Consider the following 7,483-nt stretch of genomic DNA (forward strand, 5'->3'; position numbering starts at 1 on the left):
ACACAACCACACACACACACACGCACACAGACACACACACGCACACAGACACACACACAATATATATGAAGAAGGGTCTCGACCCGAAACATCACCCATTCCTTCTCTCCAGAGATGCTGAGTTACTCCAACATTTTGTGTCTATCTTCGGTTTAAACCAGCATTTGCAGTTCCTTCCTACACACACACACATATATATATTTACCTGTATGTATGTGTGTGTATATATATATATATATATATATATATATATATATATATATATATATATATATATATATATATATGCTCCCACCCTCTGGAACTCACTACCCCAAACCGCCAGAGACTCCTCCTCACTCACCACATTCAAAACATCACTGAAGTCTCACCTGTTCAGCACTGCCTTCAACCACTGACCGTCACCTCACCTTCTGTCTCCTTTTTCTGTTCGTTTACTTATTTACCTATTTATTTTCTTCTCTATGTTCTAGTAATCCCTATAAAGCGTCTTTGAGTGTTTGAAAAGCGCTATATAAATGTAATGCATTATTATTATTATTATTATTATTATTATTATATATATATATATATATGTAATGAATAATAATAATAGTTATTATTATAAAATAAATAGATCTTTGAAAGACCTCACACATATATAACCTCTTGTCACTGATGTTAGCTGCATTCTGGAAATCTCCAAAGGCGATGATTTACTTTATAATCTCAGAACAATTGAACTATAGGCACTTTCCCCTGCAACCGCACGAGATGCAACACCTGTCCCTTTACCTCCCCCCCTCAACTCCATTCAAGGACCCAAACAGTCTTTCCAGCAGAGACAAAGGTTCACCTGCACCTCCTCCAACCTCATCTATTGCATCCGCTGCTCCAGATGTCAACTTATTTACATCGGCGAAACCAAGCGCAGGCTCGGCGATCGCTCCGCTGAACACCTGTGCTCGGTCCGCATTGACCAACCTGATCTCCCAGTGGCCGAGCACTTCAACTCCCCCTCCCATTCCCAGTCTGACCTTTCTGTCATGGGCCTCCTCCAGTGCCACAATGAGGCCCACCGGAAATTGGAGGAACAGCACCTCATATTTCACCTGGGCAGTTTGCAGCCCAGTGGTATGAACATCGACTTCTCCAACTTTAGATAGTTCCTCTGTCCCTCCCTTCCCCTCCTCCTTCCCAGATCTCCCTCTATCTTCCTGTGTCCACCTATATCCTTCCTTTGTCCCGCCCCCCTGACATCAGTCTGAAGAAGGGTCTCGACCCGAAACATCACCCATTCCTTCTCTCCCGAGATGCTGCCTGACCTGCTGAGTTACTCCAGCATTTTGTGAATAGAGGGATCTAGAAGTACAGGTGCGTGGTTCCTTGAAGGTCAAGTCGCAGGTAGATAAGGTGGTCAAAAAGGCCTTTGGCACTTTGGCCTTCATCAGTCAGAGTATTGAGTATAGAATTTGGGAGGTCATGATGCAGTTGTATAAGACGTTGGTGAGACCGCATTTAGAATATTGTGTTCAGTTCTGGGCACCATGATATAGGAATAATATTGTCAAGCTTGAAAGGGTTCAGAAAAGATTTACGAGGATGTTGCCAGGACTAGAGGGTGTGAGCTATAGGGAGAGGTTAAGTAGGCTGGATCTCCAATCCATGGAGCATAAGGGGATGAGGGGTGATCTTATAGAGGTGTACAAAATCACGAGAGGAATAGATCGGGTAGATGCGCAGAGTCTTTTACCCAGAGTAGGGGAATCGAGAACCAGAGGACATGGGTTCAAGTTGAAGGGGAAAAGATTTAATATGAATCTGAGGGGTAACTTTTTCATACTGAGGGTGGTGGGTGTATGGAACAAGCTGCCAGATGAGATAGTCGAGGCTGGGACTAGCCATCGTTTAAGAAACAGTTGGACAGGTACATGGATAGGACAGGTTTGGGCGGTTAAGGACCAAGCGCAGGCAATTGGGACTAGGGTAGTGGGACATTACTGGCCGGTGTGGGCGAGTTGGGCCGAAGGGCCTGTTTCTACACTGTATCACTCTATGACTCTATGACTCTATTATACATCTGATCAAATCATCGCTTTCTCCGATTCAGTGATTAGTTTAGAGATACAGCTCGGAAACATGCCCTTCAGCCCACCGAGTCCGTGCTGACCAGCGATCCCCATAGACTAGCACTATTCTTACACACACTAGGGACAATTCACAATCTTCACCGAAGCCAACAAGCCTGTAAATCTGCACGTCTTTGGAGTGTGGGAGGAAATCGGAGCACCCAGGGAAAACTCACATGGTCACAGGGAGAACGTACAAACTCCGTACAGACAGCACCCGTAGTCAGGATCGAACCTGGGTCTTTAGCGCAGTCAGGCAGCAACTCTACTGCTGCACCACCGTGCCGACCACTACAAGATCTCTTGGGGCTAGCGGAATCAAGGGATATGGGAAGAACTAAGGCACGGGTTACTGATTGTGGATGATCAGCCACGATCACAATGAATGGCGGCGCTGGCTCGAAGGTCTAATTGGCTTCCTCCTGCACCTATTTTCTACGTTTCTATGTTTCTAAACTCCTGCAAGCATACCTGCTCCGATTCAGTTCACATCCAGGGTGGCGCGGTGGCGCAGAGGTAGAGTTGCTGCCTCACAGCGCCAGAGACCTGGGTTCAATGCTGACTACGGGCGCTGTCTGTATGGAGTTTGTACGTTCTCCCCGTGACCTGCGCGGGTTTTCTCCGAGATCTTCGGTTTCCTCCCACACTCCAAAGACGTACAGGTTTGTAGGTTAATTGGATTGGTATCAATATAAAATTGTCCCTGGTGTGTGTAGTAGGATAGGGTTAATGTATGGGGATCGCTAGTCGGCGTGGGCTCGGTGAGCTTCCAGCATTTAGTGGGTTGTTTCTGGCTTTCTTGCACACACACAACGTCCAATTTAGTGCAAAAACCCTTATTGAAGCTCGAGGGTGCTAATTGAAGCCAGGCCTGATGGAGGTTCTTCACAGCTCAGATGAAGGCGATGAAAGTCATCTCACAGAGATTTGCAGCTTAGCAGAAGCCATGATTGAGGGAATGGAACAACAATTATTCCACCTCGCCCACAGGCTAACAATGGCCTTGTTCCTTTACCATTGTTACATTTTTGCATATCTTTCATTCATTTGTTCTATATCTCTCTACATCACTGTCTATATCTATCGTTTTTCCCTGTCCCCTGACTCTCAGCCTGAAGAAGGGTCTCGAACTGAAACGTCACCCATTCCTTTTCCCCAGAGATGCTGCCTGACCCACTGAGTTACTGTAGCTTTTTGTGTCTATCACCAGATTTCAGACAATAGACAATAGACAATAGGTGCAGGAGTAGGCCATTCAGCCCTTCGAGCCGGCACCGCCATTCAATGTGATCATGGCTGATCATTCTCAATCAGTACCCCGTTCCTGCCTTCTCCCTATACCCCCTGAATGCATTCAGAGAATTGGCCTCCACTGCCTTCTGAGGCAGTGAATTCCACAGATTTACAACTCTCTGACTGAATAAGTTTCTCCTCATCTCCGTTCTAAATGGCCTATCCCTTATTCTTAAACTGTGGCCCCTTGTTCTGGACTCCCCCAACATTGGGAACATGTTTCCTGCCTCTAACGTGTCCAACCCCTTAATAATCCTATATGTTTCGATAAGATCCCCTCTCATCCTTCTAAATTCCAGTGAATACAAGCCTAGCCGCTCCAGTGATTCAACATATGACAGTCCCGCCATTCCGAGAATTAACCTAGTAAACCTACGCTGCACGCCCTCAATAGCAAGAATATCCTTCCTCAAATTTGGAGACCAAAACTGCACACAGTACTCCAGGTGCGGTCTCACTAGGGCCCTATACATCTGCAGAAGGACCTCTTTGCTCCTATACTCAACTCCTCTTGTTATGAAGGCCAACATTCCATTGGCTTTCTTCACTGCCTGTTGTACCTGATGCACTAGGACACCCAGATCTCGTTGTACGTCCCCTTTTCCTAACTTGACACCATTCAAATAATAATCTGCCTTCTTATTCTTACCACAAAAGTGGATAACCTCACACTTATCCATATTAAACTGCATCTGCCATGCATCCGCCCACTCACACAACCTGTCCAAGTCACCCTGCAACCTCATAGCATCTTCCTCACAGCTCACACTACCACCCAGCTTTGTATCATCTGCAAATTTGCTAATGGTACTTTTAATCCCTTCATCCGTCATTAATGTATATTGTAGTCCTTGGATAACAAGGTTATGATTATGTTTAAAGATACAGCATGGAAACAGGCTCTTCGGCCTACTAAGTCCACACCAACCACCGATCACCATTTACACTGGTTCCATGTTATCCCACTGTCACATCCACTCTCTGCACACTGGAGGCAATTTACAGAAGCCAATTATCCTACAATCCGCAAGTCGTTGGTATGTGAGAGAAAACCAGAGCACCTTAGGACATTTAGGACTGAGATGAGGAAAAACTTTTCCAACCCGAGAGTTGTGAATTTGTGGAATTCTCTGCCGCAGAAGGCAGTGGAGGCCAATTCACTGGATGTTTTCAAGAGAGAGTTGGATTCAGCTCTTAGGGCTAATGGAATCAAGGGATATGGGGAGAAAGCAGGAACGGGGTACTGATTCTGGATGGTCAGCCATGATCATATTGAATGGCAGTGCTGGCTCAAAGGGCCGAACGGCCTACTCCTGCACCTATTTTCTATGTTTCTATGTTTCTACCCAGAGAAAACCCATGTGGTCACAGGAAGAATGTACAAATGCCACAGACAGGTAGCAGCCGAGGTCAGGATTGAACCTGGGTATCTGGCGCTGTGAGGAAGCAACTCTACCACTGCACCACCCACAGAGGGTCAATTCTAATGTCAAAAGTGTTCCAATAATTCGCCCAAGGTTAAATGCTGAGGGGGGTCATCTACCTGTGGCTGCTCGTTCCTCAATAGATATTCCATATATTTTCTGTTCCGACATTTGCTTTTGAGGAACGTAGAAAAAGTCGGCTATTTTAACATCATGGACATGTCCTTTCAACAGAAATCCTTGAGGGAAATAACGTTTTGGCTTCTACGGTACTTAGATCTGTTAAATACCAATCAAGTCGGAAGATTTACAAGGATGGTGCCAGGACTCTGAGCTACAGGGAGAGGTCGGGCAGGCTAGGACTTTATTCCTTGGAGCGCAGGAGGACGAGGGGTGAACTTATAGAGGTGTACAAAACCACGTGAGGAATTGATTGGATAGATGCACAGAGTAACGGTCTCTTGCCTAGAGTAGTGGCATTGAGAATCAGAGGGCATAGGTTTAAGGTGAAGGGGGAAAGGTTTAATAGGAATCTGACGGTAACGTTTTCACACAAAGGGTGGTGGGTGTATGGAACAAGCTGCCAGAGGAGGTAGTTGAGGCAGCAACCTTTAAGAAACAATTAGACAGGTACATGGATAGGACAGGTTTAGGGGGGATGTGGGCCAAATGTAGGCAGGTGGGACTAGTGTAGATGGGGCATGTTGGCCGGTGTGGGCAAGATGGACCAAAGGGCCTGTTTCCACACTGTATCACTCTATGAATCTATAACCAGTTATGCATTGTTTTGTCTTAAGGGGATAGATTCAATATTTCTATTAGTTTTACCAAACAAGACACGGATGCTCCATTGGCGGTCAAAGACAGAAGATAATTGTGTATTTTGATTCTTATGTTCATACTTTCCCCCCCATTCAGCTCTAACCATAAAAACAGCTCTAAGGGTTAAGATGTAGGTTAGAATATTATAGCTTTACAAGTTAACTTACTCCTGAGATTTCCATGTTCATAAATGCACAATAAAAATGCCCAACAAAAGTTCAGGCTAACTCCATGCAGCTGCAAGTAAGAACATTGTTCCTTGGCCAGTATAGTTGTTGAATAGATTGGCATCAAAGCAATCTTTGAGGTCCGCTGACCAAGCTGCTGATGAGTCACAGAGAGAGTCATACTGATAGTGTGTGGGAACAGGCCCTTTGGCCCAACCTGCCCATACCGGCCAACGCTATCTACACTAGTCCCATCTGCACTAGTCCCACATGCCCACATTTGGTCCATATCCCTCCAAACCTGACCTATCCATGTATCTGTCTAACTGTTTTTTAAATGTTGGGATAGTCCCAGCCTCAACTACCTCCTCTGGCAGCTTGTTCCATCTACCCACCACCCTTTGTGTGTAAAAGCTACCCCTCAGGTTACACCGTTCCATCTTCACCTTAAACACTGTCCTCTGGTCCTCAATTCACCTACTCTGGGCAAGAGACTCTGTACAATATTTTGAGAGATAGATGTTTTATCAGTAAATACCAATCAGGCAGTTATCAATAAACCAGGGAGGCAAATGCAGCCGTGATCACTAATTGCTTACATCGTCAAAAGAATAACCATTTTAGATGGAACAGAATCGAGCTAGACCAATTGCTGGAAGGGTACAGTGTAGAGGAAGGAAGCATTGATTATTGATCCAGTTATCAAAAAGATATCGACAGACACAAAATGCTGGAGCAAATCAGCGGGACAGGCAGCATCTCTGGAGAGAAGGAATGGGTGACGTTTCGGGTCGAGACCCTTCTTCAGATATCTTCAAAAAGATATTGTCAACTCAAATCTTATTCCCTACCCTAAGGTTGCTTATCAAGAAACATTTGTGGTTAAGAAATTACTTTCTATGTTTCAAAAAGTTGTGTCCACTAGGTGTATGATTAGCATCCTGGGGAAAAGTTTCTGACTGTCTATCCTGTCTATGCCTCATATCATTTTGTATGCTTCTATCCGGTCTCCCGTCAACCTCCGGCGCTCCAGAAAAAACCCCAGGTTCTCTGGAAAACCGTGCGGCACGGTGGCGCAGCGGTAGAGTTGCTGCCTTACAGCGCTTGCAGCGCCGGAGATCTGGGTTCGATCCCGATTACGGATGCTGTCTGTACGGAGTTTGTACGTTCTCCCCCTGACCTGCGTGGGTTTTCTTCGAGACCTTCGGTTCCCTCCCACACACCTAAGACGTCCAGATTTGTAGGTTAATTGGCTTTGGTATAAATGTAAATTGTCCCTCGTGTATGTAGGATAGTGTTAGTGTGCGGGGATCGCTGGTCGGCGCAAACTCGATGGGCCGAAGGGCCTGTTTCCGCGCTGTATCTCCAAACTAAACTAAACTAAAAACATACCAAGCCTGTCCAACTTCTCCCTGCAACTAATACCCACTAATCCAGGCAGCATTATGGTGAACCTTCCCTGCACCCTTTCCAAAGCCACATCATCCTTCCTGTAATGGAGGCAACCAGAACTGCACGCAATAAGTCCAAGTGCAATAAGCTGTAACGTAGTGAATACCAGACACTGGCACTTCTATTATATTGTGCTGTTTCCCAGAAAACCGATCTTGCTGGGAATCCTTAGCTTTTGGAATGAAGAGGGAAAGAGCGAGGAACTTAATTTAATGTT

The sequence above is a fragment of the Rhinoraja longicauda genome, chromosome 6, assembly GCF_053455715.1.
Source record: "Rhinoraja longicauda isolate Sanriku21f chromosome 6, sRhiLon1.1, whole genome shotgun sequence".
Lineage (NCBI taxonomy): Eukaryota > Metazoa > Chordata > Chondrichthyes > Rajiformes > Arhynchobatidae > Rhinoraja > Rhinoraja longicauda.